This window comes from Macadamia integrifolia, chromosome 8, assembly GCF_013358625.1.
Source record: "Macadamia integrifolia cultivar HAES 741 chromosome 8, SCU_Mint_v3, whole genome shotgun sequence".
In the NCBI taxonomy this organism is placed as follows: domain Eukaryota; kingdom Viridiplantae; phylum Streptophyta; class Magnoliopsida; order Proteales; family Proteaceae; genus Macadamia; species Macadamia integrifolia.
Window position 1 is genome coordinate 6,281,426 of NC_056564.1, and position 16,447 is coordinate 6,297,872.

The following is a 16,447-nucleotide window of genomic DNA, read 5'->3' on the forward strand; positions in this document are numbered from 1 at the left end:
GGGGGGGGGGGGGGTGGGAGGATGGTGGGTGTTAAAATTTGCTTCTTTCTTTCTTCTATGTTGCATACCATATTGTATAAAGTAGAAAGTTTTCCTATACCGTGCGGGTGCAGGAAAAGTACACTCATCTACAGTTATAGATATGTCTGTTTCTCTATTGTACAAGGTTGATAATACCCTTATATTATTTCCTGGTATCCTTTGCACACCATCTAAACTTCTCATGATTAAAGGAAAACTGTCTCCCCTTGTATGATATACCTAACTTATAGAAACAAAGGATTGTGAAGTTGTATTTTAATTATTCTGAGTATTAAAATAGTGGAAATCGGCTTGTAATCAAAGTTGAAGGAAAATAAGTTGTAACCTTACATTTTTTTGCCTTTATATAACGCATTAATTATTCTTTCAATGAGGATAAAATTTCATCATCTCACATGTGTACTCAAAATGTGTAAGACATTGACCATTCTTGATGAATATATATCTATATATATATATATATATATATCATTTTCAAGAATGGTTTAATGTATGTCGTTTTTAAATTATTTTGTAAACTCAAAGTTGATGAAAAGAAGTTGTAACCTCACCTTTTTTAAACTTAAAGATTTTTTGGTAATAAAACAAGTGACAATTAAAAAGAGAAGTTTACAATTTTTTGGTTGATCCATTAAAGCATATACAACATAACTGCATCTTGCATGCACTCCATCGCACAAACGACTGTCTATTGGCATTTGGTAGCTGTTTCTCATTTGAACCATGTCCCCATGAAGGAGAGCTATGTTTCCTTAACAGCAATTGGGTATCTGTTTCACTTTAATATAATGGAACTGGAAGTTCTTTGAATATCTTGTGCTGACACTTGAAGTATACCCATCTGTTTTAACAGAGTAATGGTAAATTCGGAAATTAAATCCCCTTACTTTAGGCTTATGCTTGTATAGTTCTAACTTTTTTTTTTTTTTTTGGTTCACAGATTGCAGTGTAGGGGAATCCAAAGAGGGAGAAGGTTGTTATAGATGGTTGGAAGAGATTGACATGCCAAAGGACTTAAAAGATGGAAGGATTGAATACTTGGGCCCACAGATCATTGATACTGTTTGCTAGTTGTGTTATTTGTGGGTGTAGATGTTGATGTTTAGCCCCTAGGGTGAACCTTCTTTTGCTAGTTGACCATTCTATGGTTTTGATTTTATTTATTTATTTATTTATATGACCGGCCTATAGCTTGGGACCCCAAACAAGTTTTTTTTATCATCATTTTTTTTTTTTTCCTAATCCTTGGGAAGACTAGCAGAGCAACCCACCATCATGATCTCCACTAAAATGGCAAATGCACAGATAGGGAATCGAACCTGAGACCATGCGCCTAATTCACACAATCCCCAGATCGCCCTGACCATCTGGGCAACCCACGGGTGGATACAGAATAATTAAGAAAACACATACACTCACACAATGTGTGCGACATGGTTCAATCCCTCGACCTCCTCCCCTGGGTGCCGGCTCCACAAGCCGAAGCTATCACCACTAGCAATCCACTGCCATGATCATCTTTACCCATCACGATAGTTCATTTGTATAATTAGGGTTGTAAACGGATTTAGTCTGTTTATTTAACCATCAAAATATCCATCGTTGTAGCCATTTTATTTTTAATATTCAGGTGCTGATTCAGATTTAGGAATTGCATATTTGATTAAAATAATCTGTTTTAATTTTCTATTTTACCTCACAAATACTTTTATTGTTACGTTAAAATGGCATATATCTATAACTGGATATTACCTATGAGGAAAAGAACACTACTTGCAAGTTATGTAGAGACTTGCGTACCGACACAAAGAGGGTGCAAAATTATCGCATTGCCCCTCGTAAAATCATTAGACTCCATAAACTCCATCTTGTAAACTCTATTTAGGCCTGATCTTTGTTAAATCACAATAGGTGATGTCCTTTTCACCACGCCCCATTTGTTTGATGAATAAGAAAGGGTGGGTTCCATATTTGTGGTTGGGTTAACAAGGAAAGAGAAGGAAGAGAAATAATTTTTCGTGGGGTTCACCGATATGGAAAAGAGGAAATGGGAATGAGATGGAATTCTATTGGAAAGAGAGGAAATAAGTGTGTGGATCATCTATAGCGATACACACCGTGTAGCGCAGATCTAAGGGTTGGGAGCACCTTGGGCTATGTGTGTAAGGGCTCCCAGTCCTTGGATCAACTATGAATTAGAAGTGAATGGGATGGAAAAAGCTAACTGCTCCATCAACAAACAACAATTATTGAATTAAATGATCCTATATGGTAAGTTTTCCACCCACTTATTCAAACGTTTATATTAGTTGTGGTTTGCTGGAAATATGTATAAGTTTCTTTTTTACTTTTTTCGATTTTCTACGACAAACAAACAGGGCCTACTACAGGTTTTCTTTTTTCCTTATCTGGGGCCATGTTAACTACACTTTGTTGTAAAACTCCTTCTTACACTGTTTATAATTCTATATTTTCTCTTTTGATCCGATTTATCATAATAACCTTTTTTGTTGTAGGACATTTTTTTTTTTGGTTACAAAACTCTGAATTGTTACTACATTTTCATTGGATTGTATTTCCATTGTCCAAATGGAAACATTGACCATATGTCTCCCATCGCTATGAATAGACCCACTGAATTGAACAAATTGGCCATCTTCTGATGAGTTGTAGTCTAGATATAATTCCAACAGCTCTTTTGAACCATTAAAATACAATGTGTAGTTTTGGTTGCACAAAATATAAAGAGATTTACAGTATTTCAATTATTTGATTTCCAATTCTCATGTTTATAGATCACTCACATTTCTACCAATGCAATATGATATTCGTTTTCACCAAAAAAAGAATAATATGACAATTGTGATTTTTTTTTAGGGGGGAGGGGTGTGTCGGGGGTTAGGATATGACATACGTGATTACTCACTATGTTCTTTGGATTTTGATTATGCAATAGGTAATATGTCAATTTAATAGTTTTAACTAGTGTGGGTGAGCCGATTAATGTGCAACTCTCTCTCTCTCTCTCTCTCTCTTGTCGGTTAGCTATGGGTTCGAGTTGGCATACCCCACTATAGCTGCTTGTTGTATGGGGGCTTTGGCCTAAGGGCTATGATCACTACCATGGAGCACCCTTTTTCGTTACCCAAAAAATTTTATAATTTTTTTACTAAGCATTAGTCAACCTTAACATACCTTTCATGATTTCTCCAATAATTATCTTTGTCGGCAATTTTGATGCCTCAAGTTATTAGGTTGGGTGAGCTGCATTCATTGTGTATCAAAATAAATTTATTTTTGCAGGGCTTGGATATGGTGTGGAGGGAGATGAGGTGCCAGGGGTTTTTTTTAAGGGACCAAGTCTAGTCAAAAGATTGGATACACATCATAAGGGGCATGGACGAATTCAAAATAGTTGTTTAGGCTCATACCAGATGAGAGGATGTAATGTTGCGGTGAGAGTGTTTTAACTTTTACTTGACGTTGAATTAAGTTGTACTAAATTACATTAAATTTCTGTAATAATTCTATTACAGGCTTGCTTTGCTTCTTTGCTAAGGAAATGATTATTGGAGGGTGGAGTTATGATGTGTTTGTGACTTAATATTCTCTATTATTATTATTTTTTTTTCATAAGAGAAAAAAAATTGATGAAAACATAATGTTTTTATTAATTTAAAGGGAAAAATAATTATGTTTAAGAGTGTGGCATATACCAATGTTCTCATGTGTCGATTTTTCTCCTCCATATGTGAAAAGACATCCATGTCCCTTGTTTGGGGGAGGAAAAAGATAGACATAGCAGGGCTCATGGACAAAGAACCACTCCCCTAATTAAAACCACTTGGTTTGGATCATAGTTGTCCATTTAGCATTGTTTTAGTGAAAATGTTAGGCATGCTGTCGAGCTTCCCAAGTTCCCAACCATGAGTTTGTTTCTCTCCCCACGCCCTTAAAAGACACCACTACCCTTGCCCATCCCCATATAGGCTATACATAAGTTTGTTTGGCACACTTACTTGGAGTGGTTAGCATGCCCATCATCTGACTCTCTTTTGCTTTTTTTGGTAAGTTGGAAATTGCGATAATAAAATAATGGGTAAGAGATCGATGCTTGGTCTTGGTCATGTAGCCCTTTCACCATCACAACTTACAAGGCAATGAGAGCCTATGAAGTGGCATCAACATTAATGAGATTTTGATTTCACAAAAAGTGGGACGATAATTTCATATATCCTTGTGTCTATTGCAAGACCGCGTGATTGAACATCCCTTTTTTTTTTTTTTATTGAAATAATGTATCATCAAATCACTAGAAACATTTTATCCTACAACACAACATTTCAATCATGTGACCAAGGGTCAGATGAATGATTTTTAAACGTGCTTTCAATCAACTTGCCTATCAATCTAGCTTATTGTAAAATAATAATACACACACACACACACATATATATATATATATAAAATCTATCGAATAAAAAAAAAATAAAAAAAAAAAACAACAACAACAACAAAAATGTCACGATTATAGTCTTTATTTTAGTGTCAAACATTGTTGGAAAATCAGGTTTTGTGATCCGACTCGTCATCTTCGAAACCTAGTGAGTCAAAGTAAGTCACAAAAAACTAAGTGACTCATGTCAAATTTCCCCCTCATTCTCATACTATTTTCTCAAGCAATTGAAATAAATAGTTAATAAATAAATTAAACGAGACAAGATAGAATAAAAATGTCTGTTTTTCAAAATTTTTTTTTATGAATCCCAACATTCATTGTCTCTTGGATGAGAGTGATAAGATCATATTGGAGATGTCGTGGTCATGAATCATGTTTTTTTAACTAAATTTAGATGTATACACTCAATAGTCACTAGATTCAATACAGAAGCTCAAACATAGAACATTTAACATGATTAAAATATATTTTAGTTAAAAACTATTTAGAAATGTCGACTTAAAATTTTGACAATAATCAACCATTTTGTTGTGACTCGGGCAAAACAAAGGAGTCTTAAATGACTCGGTATGATTTGGTTCGAGTTTTGTCATATTTTAATAAAGGATGAGTCTCCATGACTCTTAGACTAAGTTTCTAATATTTTGATCAAACTCGGCCTAGTTTTCCTAGTCAAAACCTGATTTGCCAATAATGGTGTCAAAAACTTTACCGTATCTTTTAATGTCCAAAAAAATAAAAACCCTACCCTTAAATTTTCTAAAACAGCTTTCCATATAGCGCTAGTTTTCTGATTTTAAAATTTATAAGCGTTTGGAATCCATATAGCGGTATTGCCTAAGATTTACGTCCGCCAAATTTTACGGTTTTCTCAGTTCCAAATTTCTGACCGTTTGGTATCCATGTAGCGTATTAGCGTAAGACTAACGTATTGTACGATTTTCTTCATTTAAAATATCCATGTAGTGTATTAGCGTAAGACTAATGTATTGTAGGGTTTTCTCCATTTAAAATTTGTAGCCGTTGGTATCCAAGTAACGTAAGATTTACGTCCGGAAAAAAAAATTGAAATTTAAGATCCAGGTTTTTCCCTCCCACTTCTCCGTCCTCTCCCCAGTCATCGCCTATCTAGAATCGCTCATCCTCCTTCGACGACGCTCCTCGATCAAACCCTGCAAGAATGCATATCTGTTTCTATGAAACCATACCATCTTCTTCTCTTCGCCCACAAAGCCAACCCACCAAATGAATATGGTTTGATTGCTCTGGTCCATCATGATTCTTGATTTCAAGAATCTTCTCCCGCAGCTCCACGCCAACCTCCTCATCTCCAAATAGCCTCTTTCCCTCAACCATCCTCATCGTGATATTCTGAGTGAGTTGAAAAAAATAGGGATTCAATTCCACCTTCTGCAATTTTCCCCCATCTGAACCTCGATACAATTGACGAACAAGGTGTGTGATCTCTTTGTCCGGGGAAAATGGTGGGGAGAGAGAAAAAGCGGGGCCAATAGAAGCAGAGAGGGTCGTTGGGAGGGGGGGAGAGAGAGAGAAAACTGCCGCGGAGGGAAAGAATTGCAGAGAGAAGAGAGGAAAACCACGGCAGAAGCAGATTCACATGTCGCATAGAAGTTGAATCATGAGGAGATTCAAATTCTCTCAGCCGAGGCGGATTCACTTTTACTTCCTTTTCAGAAGCGTAATTCTGCTTGAATCATGAACCCTCAACTATTTGATTTCGAAACTGTTGAACATCTTCTCCTCTTCGTTACAGTTTGGTCCGGGGCCATTACCGGTTTGGCCCCCCCAAGCAAGGTATACCATTTCGAAACCCTACTTCCTCTAAATTCTTCATTTCCAGGATGGGGTTGGTGGTTCTTAAAATGTCGGGATCTTAGAATCTCTCCAGAGATTTCACGTACCGGTTTGATTGATCTTCTTAATTTTATTGGCGTATGATTTCACTTCTCAGCGCAAAGGATTCATGAGGAGGATGAATGTGACTTCTGCTTCTGCTTCTGCTTCTGCCATGAAGATTGACATCGATAAGTCATAATTTTCTGATCAGATCAATCCCAAGTTCTCAATAAATGATTTTTTCTCTCTAACGTTGTTCCCTCTTTTTAACCACATGCCCCTCTAAATTTTGCATCCTTTATCTTGACCTTGTCTTGACCTTGTCATCTGCCGTTTGCAGTGCTGCACCTATTAAAATCTGTTCAGATGCCACACGGATAAGTCGCAATTTTCTGATCAGATCAATCCCAAGTTCTCAATAAATGGTTTTTTCTCTCCAACTGTTACGTCGTTCCCTCTTTTCAACCACATGCCCCTCTAAATTTTGCTTTCTTTATCTTGACCTAGTTATCTGCCGTTTGCAGTGCTGTACCTATTAAAATCTGTTCAGATGCAGCACGGATAACTTGCAATTTTCTTATCAGATCAATCCCAAGTTCTAAATGGTTTTTTCTCTCGGATCAATCCCAAGTTCTAAATGGTTTTTTCTCTCGAACTGTTACGTCGTTCCCTCTTTTCAACCACATGCCCCTCTAAATTTTGCATTCTTGATCTTGACCTTGTTATCTGCCGTTTGCAGTGCTGCACCTATTAAAATATGTTAAGATGAAGCACTGATTGCAACATGGGTATTATACTCGTTATGGGTATGATTTCTCCGATTTAGTACTTTCTTGCATTTACGGCTAGTTTATTTCATATTTTGTTTTAATTTTGGAACCATCATTGTTCAAGTTGTTTTTTTTGTATTTCTCTTGTTAATTTGTTTGTAGGAGATACTGCACTATACGATTGAGGAGGTTATACAAATTACTGAAGTTCACTCATGGTCGTGCTAAATACACTAAGAGGGCTATAAATAAATCTACAGTGATGGAAGTGAGGTTTATCATTAAAAGTTGTGATAGAATTGACCAAGCCATCCTAGGGTACATAGCTGGTAAAGGTGTACTACACTTTGCATCAAGGATGATATGCATCTGGGCAATGATCATTACAGATCAATACGTTGTGTAGCATGTGCCATCTCGACATAGTCTTAGTATATTGTATTAACTCCCATACTAAAGATCACGTAGCAGTGGTTTTTGGTTGGGTTCTATGCCTTTGGGTTTGGACTGTGGGTCTATTCCATCACGACCCAACTGTAAACGTTGCGGCTGAGTGACACCAACTGCTAATTGGTCTAAATGAATTGTTCTTATACTAATCTTCCTTATCCCACCTCTTTTTTTCTTCTCTTCTTTGCAGGAGTTTAACATTGAGAAGTTGTAACTAGTTGAAGCCGAAAAGGGAAAGATTAGGCAAGAATATGAGCGCAAAACTAAGCAGGTGGAAGTTCATAAAAAAATGTGAGTCCTACATCCTCTCCTGTTTTGAGCAGTTGCTGTTTGAGCATAACTTTAAGTCTCAATTAATGGGGAAAATCCCTTTGTTTTCAAAATAATGGCCATTAGCTATGCAGGTAATGGTTAGTTTTTCTTTGTTTCAACAAAGATTGCCATCCCAATCTTTTGCCATGTTTTCTCTGTTAATGACACAAGAACTTCCACTGCAGTGAATACTCAATGCAGCTGAATGCTTCACGTATTAAAGTTCTTCAAGCCCAAGATGATGTTGTGAATTCCATGAAGGAGTCTGCTAGCAAGCAGCTTCTGCATGTTTCAACAGACAACAAGACATACAGCAAGCTTCTTAAAGATTTGATTGTTCAAGTACTACATTGCATAGATGTGTTTCATTTTTTGATAGATAGATAAATGGAAATTTCCGAATTTCACATCAAATGAAAGTGACTTCTACCACATAGTGTTTATGGACTTGCTCATCTCATTTAAGGCATTTATACATGTGCATTTGGATGATATGCAGTTTAATAACCAATCTGAGCATGGAATACCTTTATGGGCCATCCAACCATTTCCTCTAGCTGGCAGATCTGGATCAATGTTTTGTGTATAATCACTTGTAGGATATGGGGACTGGATGCTGGACCTTGTGTCTGCTTGTAGTTTGTCCTCTGAGGCACTAATTGTTTATAATATGGAATGTAACAAATCCAAAATAACAATGACTTGTTTCTTCCAATTTTCAACTCCAACTTGCCCCAAGTGATTACTTTTACTTTCTCACAATACTTGAGCCCAATTAATCATCAGCCCAGTTGACTTCTGTGAGATGGACATTACTTTGACTATGCCCAATCAACCTGTTTCTACTAGGCTGGCATTGTTCAATTAGCAAGCTTTTGACTATTTCTTTGTCTTCTCCCCCCTCCCTCCACAAAAAAATCCTTATGTTGTGTGATACTTGTACTGATTGGTGGTTGCCTGTTTCGTGCAATTTCCAGAGTCTGTTACGTCTGAAAGAGCCATCAGTATTGTTGCGGTGTAGAGAGGCGGACCACAAGCTTGTTGAATCTGTTATAGATGAAGCGAAGCAACAATAAGCAGAGAAAGCCAAAGTTCAATCCCCTAAAGTGACAATTGATAATCGTGTATTCCTTCCACCACCTCCTACTGATGCAGATTCGCATGGTCCCTCCTGGTAAGCTCACCACTCGGAAAAGATTCTAGATTCTATGAGCGTGAAAGGGAGAAATCTATAGATTTATCACAGGCATAAATTACAAAGAGTTCAGAATTATATCTGAAGATAAATACTCTTTAAAGGTAAAGCCATTGTCTACCAAAAAACAATAAAACCTCTGTATATGGAGCCAGCTGATTAATTTTGCTTTGCCATTCAATTTATGAACAACCAATTTTAATTGCACATGTTTACGAGGATAGATTTGTAGGAGGGTCTTTAACCATCCGATATGTTAGATTCAATGGCATTTTATCCCCCAGTTTTTCTGATAGATGGGTTGAATTATATTCTCTAGAATTTCTCAGTGAATTCAAGATTTTATTGTAGTGATGCTGTTGGAGCTCCTAGTTGATTACTCATAGGTTTCTTGTATTATAAGGTGTTGAATCACCATGTTCATAGGGAATGTTCTAATATTGTTAAAAGAGTAGCCTCTGGTATACTTGTCTTGCCCGGGGGAAATCCACCTTTTTTTTACCTTATTTTTTGGCTTGCAACGCGTGCAAAAAACATTTCTGCCTTTCCCCTATGGTTGAGTTTCAGCATTGCTCACTGGGGATGCCAAATGCCAATTATTAGCCTGACCAGCCAATCCAACTTATTCTTCCAACCCAACCCCCGGACTGGGTTAACCTGCATATTCTTTTGGATTTGGCTGATACTCTCAATACTGAATGGTAGACTGGTCAATGTGAAGTTTAGCATTTACTCACAGTTAGAAGCTAAGTTGGGGCAATTATATCAATTTTCTAATATTTCTTTTCAATGATTGACAGCTCTGGAGGAGTGGTGTTGGCTTCAGAAGATGGGAAGATAGTCAGCGAGAATACACTAGATGCAAGATTGGATGTTGTTTTTTGTCAAAAGCTGCCTGAGGTAATTATACCCAGTGAATTTCTTGAGTATTTAAAACTTCATCATTGAGAAACTACAGGGAGACCCCCTGAACTGTAAGTTTATGATGAATGTTGACCAAATGTAGAAAAGTTGTCTATAAACAATAGAAAGGAAATATGATTGTGCTAACGTCTAAAGATGGTTTTCTCACTCATAATCTGTAAGTTTCTTCAACAAGCTGTGTTTCAATACCAGAAGCTTATTGTCGAATCCTGTAAGGAAAGAGGCCTACAATTGATGGCTAAAGTATATATGTCATTGATCAATGAATGTTTCCTTATGTCATTGGTTAAGGCTGCCTGCTATATCAAACTTACAAAATTAGGCTCACTAAGTGGCCAATTTTGGTGAAATTATGACATCGATTGTCTTCGTCGTGCATGGATTAATAAGATTCTCTCTTATTCTTCCATTAGCGTTGGAGATAAAACAGACTGAAGGTGCGCTTGCAATTGGGAAGAAGGTAAAAATTAAAGTTCTTTTTTTTCCTGGTTTTGCACTTTTTCTTGAGATTTGTCCCTCTTTTGAATAGTTTTCTATTGTTTGGGGATATTAGTTTGGCATTGTTGTAGTAGTCTGTCTGAAGGCAGATCTCTTTTGTCATTCACTTGAGCAGAATTCTTTGCCCTATTGAGGTCTTTGATGTATCATATAGGAGTGCTTCACTTAAATTCTGACTGCCTTGAATTACGTTAGTAAACTTCATTTTTCTAACTAATTCATTACTTTAGTATGACCATCCTTTTGTTTCCCTCCTGTTTTTTTTTTTTAGCTCGAACTGATGTCATTTTATAAGTAGTTTTTTCTTCATAACCTTACACTTGGCCATCTATTATATAGTTAGAGCATTGCTTGCATGTTTTGAAACTATTTCAATACATACGGTAGGTTGGCGAAGAAGCAGATTTTCAAGGTTATAGCTGGTTTGTTGCAGGTATTAGAAGAGGATTTTGCAATATTTGGGTTTTTCATTGCTTTGGGGTGAAGCTCATGGTCTATTCTATTGGCAAATGGCTTTGATGTTTTAGATGCTTTTGTTAAAGGTTTCTTAAGATATGGCTCATGCCATTAGGTGTCATTTTCCTGTTAATGTGTACATGTGGCCAAGGTTTTCTTTTTTCTGTAATTGTTTTCTCTCTTTTTGTAGGCATCTCATAGGGGGTAGTGTTTTATATATTATCCGCAGCTATTATCAATAAGTTCCTATCAATTGTATCTGGAGGTTAGCATGCCTAATTATTGTTTTTCATCTGGGTAAACCTTCCGTGGTTCAATCATAATTCAACTCAACTCACCGAAGCATTTGCCATCTAGACAAATCTTGTTTGGCCGTTCAAGTCTACTTAAATATTTGTTTTATGGCTTTCATGTTTTAATTATGATCTGGTTTTATTGAGTTGGTTCCACAGGTAGTATGTGAAGAGATGGAAAAGGTTCCTTTCTTTCCAAGCAATGTAGATGTGAAGCAATCATGCGACCATAAAAGTAAGAGAGAAGGACCTCCCAATGAGGAAGCCATTCCCCAGGTATTGCATGTGTGCTCTTATTGAATGCTGGGCTTTATTTAGTACATAAACTGGCTTGAGTAGAAAATAAAAATAATTTCTCTTTTTAATTTTTTGAAATGCAGTTTTATGTTGAATAGATGTTTCCTGTCATGTATATTTTAGGCACAACAAGTTAAAGGAATGCATGGAAGAGTTGGGGGTACTAAAGTAAGTTGAGTTCAGGACAGTGCCTCCTTCTCTTTGTTGTGCTTTTTAGTTACATATATAATCCATTATCCTTCAAAAGAATATTTCCTTTGGTCTGCCCAAAATCTAGATTCTTCCTGTGAGATCTTGATATTGTCTGAATGGTTTTTCCCCTTTAAATTTTATTTCCTTATAAAAACACGTCAATGACCTATCTACACTTGGCTAATAGATAAGTATATGGTTTTGTTGGTGTCTTGTTTGTATGCCCTAGTACTGATATATTTAATTAAATAATATTAATGAGGCCAAAAGGTTTTGTATACTTATATTTTTCTTTAGAGACAATTTTTAGCTTATAAAGTTTTTTTTTTCTTTTCTGGTTTTGCACTTTTCTTGAGATTTGTCCAATTTTTGGATAGTTTTCCTCCACTTAGGGTGCTTCATTCACAAGGTGGTTTGAGGTTCAAAATACCTTTTCTCATTCCAATCAGAGTCGGGTGATGTGGATTAAGAGGTTCTCTCTTTCCCTCAGTGTAGGTGAATTTAACATATAATGGAGTCCATGGCCCTGCTCCCCATTACGTGGCCCAATTAAACTATAGTGACCATGGTTCCGAGTCTCGATGTTGGATCCATCGCAATGGATATTGATATCGATACCGGTGGTAAAATGGTTAGTAGAAGTAGGTAGGTATAAGAGAAGTAAAGCAGGTGAAGTGGAACGGAGGAATAGAAGCTCTTCTCACCACCACAACCCTCTCTCTCCCCTCTTAGGCAAATCCAATGACGGTACTGCCACCACACTCTGCTCTCAAATCAACTTTCTCTTTCTCCTCTACATTCGTAGAATGCATTAGCAGAAGGATTAATGCATCATCTCCTTCTCTTTCTCTCAGACTAAAAGTCTCTGCTAATTCCCAAGCTGCTCCTGCTTCCATGGAGACATCTGCAACTTCTCTTATACCCACAGAAATGAAGGCTTGGCTCTATGGGGAGTATGGGAGCGTCGACGTTCTTAAATTTGATTCCAAAGTTTCGGTGCCTGATGTGGAGGAACAAGTACTGCTTACGCTCAACCCTATTTGGGAGGGGCAAATGTATGCAGCCTTTCCCCTTACTTTGCAGGAGAGGTTATTTCCAAGGTTTGAACCGGTGACCAACATGTTGCAATAGTGTAACTAAACTGTTGCACCACAAGCTTGCCCACTGGCGTATAAACATGCATATAAATTGAGAATTTTTGTTTAGTTTATAGTTTTCTTCAATTTTTTTGCAATTCTATTTATGGTTGAAATTGGGCCCATCACATACAGACAATCAAATTATCGTACTTCACAATAAAAGCCAGATCCCTATCTCTTAGACACTGCTTTCTGAGAAGATTTGGTTCAATTCACTCAAGGGACCTTCTAAACATAGTTTCAGGTGATTTGTGGGATACTGCTGGCACACAACCACCACTTGTATCGCAAGGCGCCGAAGGCACCTATTTTGTTACAAGATTGAACTTCTAATGAAGCCTTCCCACAATATAACTTAATATGAGATGGGGTCTCTTCTGAAACTTCACCACATGACCTATATGGTTGCAGATGTGATTCTAAAAGTCGGATCGTAAATTGTGGGAGAGTTTCTGCTTCCTTCACTGTGGAAACTCCAGCCCATAAAAGTCGGATCGTAAATCTTTCATTAATAGGGGTACCTTGCTGCCTGAAACTTAATTCATTTTTCTGTTTCAACTTCTGCTTCAATACCCCTGAAGCAACCTACCAAACCTAGTGTGATGTGAGTCTTGTGGTCCTGCAATCCCAAGTCCCCCCTAATTCTCTAGAAACATGCTGATGCAATACTAAAGTCTTGATACAGTGACAAATTAAACTGAGAAAAGTGCTGCCCATCTTGGTTTTACATGGCTCTCAATCAGGATCCTCCTGTGCTGCTCACATTACATCATAAAAAATGCCTAGTATCACTACTGTGATATCCACAAGACCTAATTCCCGTCTTAGAACAATTATACATTTCTGATCATTCCTTGATACCCTCTTTTATACTTTGATTTCCTTATCATTTTCACTGATACTGTTACTAGTACCATTTCTCATGTGTTACCTTGTTTGGTCAACCAAATAGGCCAGGCTGACTGAGACAATGGTTATATCATCTGAGTCATTCAAATTATTTTAGTTCCCACTTCTGACAACTTCTGGTTTGGATACCTGTTGTGGGAATGGGAACCATTTCAAATGGTCAGGCAGTTTCAGGTTTGATAATTGTTTTCTTCACGGTTTTCAATAGTTCAACTAGTGTGAAGCTTAAGAATCTTCAACTTATTATGTTGCTTGGCTCCAGCTAAACATGCTTAGAGTTCTAGATATCATAGTTGTCAAGGCTCCTAGGCGTTTGAGAGGGTCCAAACAAGGCGACACTAGCAAGGCGGTTGCCTAGGCCACCAAGTCGACCTAGGCACCTTCACAAATATGCTAAATATATGCATGGCATTATGCATTTTGCACCTATTTCAATAGAGGATCTTGAAAAGGATAAAAATTTGAGGGAGATATTTATTAACTTAGTAAGAAAAAAAAAAAAGATTGCAGGAAATATGCATATAGAGGATCTTGAAAAGAATTTAAAAAATCGAGGGAAATATATTCATTAACTTAGTAGAGGAAAAGAAAGACTCTTCTTTGGTGGACTGTTACTTTGGAGTTTGGTTTACCTCAGGTTTTATGACAGTTTGCTCAAAGCATGTAATTACCCTCCCTCCCCTCCCACTCTGAAAAATAAATAAATAAATAAGTAATGGCTTACACACTGGCCTATTGCCCTACATGTGGACTGTTTTGATTTGATCAACGGCTGGAATGACTATCTTTAAATATTAGAGAACCAAAAAAAAAAAAAAAGTTTTGTTTGAGTGCATCCATGATGAATCTCCCCTTGATACTGACAAACAAGTCTCACCAAAATGTTGTGAAATATACTGTTTTTATAGGTTGTTGTGAGTCCTAGGACTTAGTAATTGTGTGCTTAAGTGGCAGAGAATTAGGATACCTTTGTATTTTACTATTCATCGTGACCCCTTTATGGATCTTGTTTGTTTATACCCTGATTGGTTAATTCGTTTTTTGGAATGTATGATATCACTGTTTTGTTGGACAAGGGGCCTAATTTTTTTATGTATGATCCATAGTGTTTGCATAGTGATGTGCAAAGAAATGTAACACACAACACATGATTGAGGAATGTTTGTGTAATGAGACTAGCATAGGGGGTCTTCATGAGGACATCAAAACTCATCCATGTACCACATTTTTAAATAGATTTTGGGGTTGAGTTATGAATTCTTATTGACATAGCGATTGCAAAGTTGGCTTTGCACCATTGAATTTCCCTTTAGGTTTAGTTTGGAATCTTGAATATCTAAAGTCGGACCATCTTATAAGGACATGCAGATATAATACTTTAATGTTTGAAAGAGAGGGTTTCTTCCAAATTTTGGTTGGGATGCACTTTTCATTGACTACAATATTGTTGTGTGATCTATTTCTGATTCGGAACTTTGAGTACTTTTACCATTGCAGTGTTGATTTTCTTTCTGCTTGAGTAACAGGTGGAATTGAGAAGAATATTAATGGTTGTCAGCTTATAATCTGAAGAATGGGTGACCTTTCTGCTGTTACTTTTTTTCATGAAGTGATTCCTAGTTTTTTTCATTTGAGGTCATTCATTTATTTAATATCATGCTAGAAATGAGGATTTAGTTAAATATTTCATGTTAGGTTGACAAGTAAGTCTATACTTTTGCTTGGATGTTGACTTGTTTTGGAGCGAATTTTCATTTGCAACTCCATTATTGATTTACCTCGCAACGCCCTTTGTAGCTTTGTGGATGCAAAACTAATGGGACATAAATTCATGGAGATATTTTATCTCTTACTATAGGTATGAGGGTCCCTTGGGCATAGGTTAGGAGTAGCTTTTCTCAAGCATCAAGAGTGGGACACATTTGCTGTTCTTATGTCAGATATTATTATTTGTTTGGGAATCTTAATTCCTATATGAATTGGTAAGCTCTTTCTTTTCTAATTCGATAACTAGTTATTTTCATTCTCTCTCTGATTTTATGTTCTGAAAGTAAACTTTATTTTCAGCTTCGGTTCAGTTTTATTGGTGTTGCATTTCTAATTTAATTTTTTTCATGCCCTTATATATTGCCAAGGTTTTGATGTGTGCAAGATGTCATTACTTTGTGGGATATGAGACCTAATGGTTTGGTATATATGTTAGTTGGAGTGTACATTTAGATGAGTGTAGAGCCTGAAGCATAACACTAGATCGATGATTACGTGGTTAATGAGGTTGGCTGTGGGGGGACATTCTTTTGAAATATTTTTAAGATTTCTGTTTGATCTGGTAATGTATAATTTGGTGTTGAACTATTAAATTTGTTTCCTTTTCAGGTTGGGCCCTGGATCTCGGAATGCTGATTGTTAGGTTCTGTTAAAAGGATGAGTTTCTATTGCACAGGTAGCTGTCATGCTTCAAAATTGTTCTAGGGTTTTGAAAAAAGAAGGTCACCTTGAAATGGTTTTGCAGACATTTTCTTGAAATTGTAGCTCGAAACACTATTTGATTTTTCTTTCTCCTGATTTATCCATTTTTTCTTTTAAGTTTAAGAACCACGTTCCGATTTCTTGCTTCAATGGGTTTCAGCTTCTTTTATGCGTTATTATGTTGG

The 16,447-nt window shown here is 36.7% G+C and overlaps 1 pseudogene; it reads left to right on the plus strand.

Annotated features, from left to right (window-relative positions):
- The window catches only part of LOC122086264, a 16,639-nt pseudogene extending 403 nt beyond the window's left edge, over positions 1-16,236 (plus strand).
- Positions 16,237-16,447: the final 211 nt, after the last annotated feature.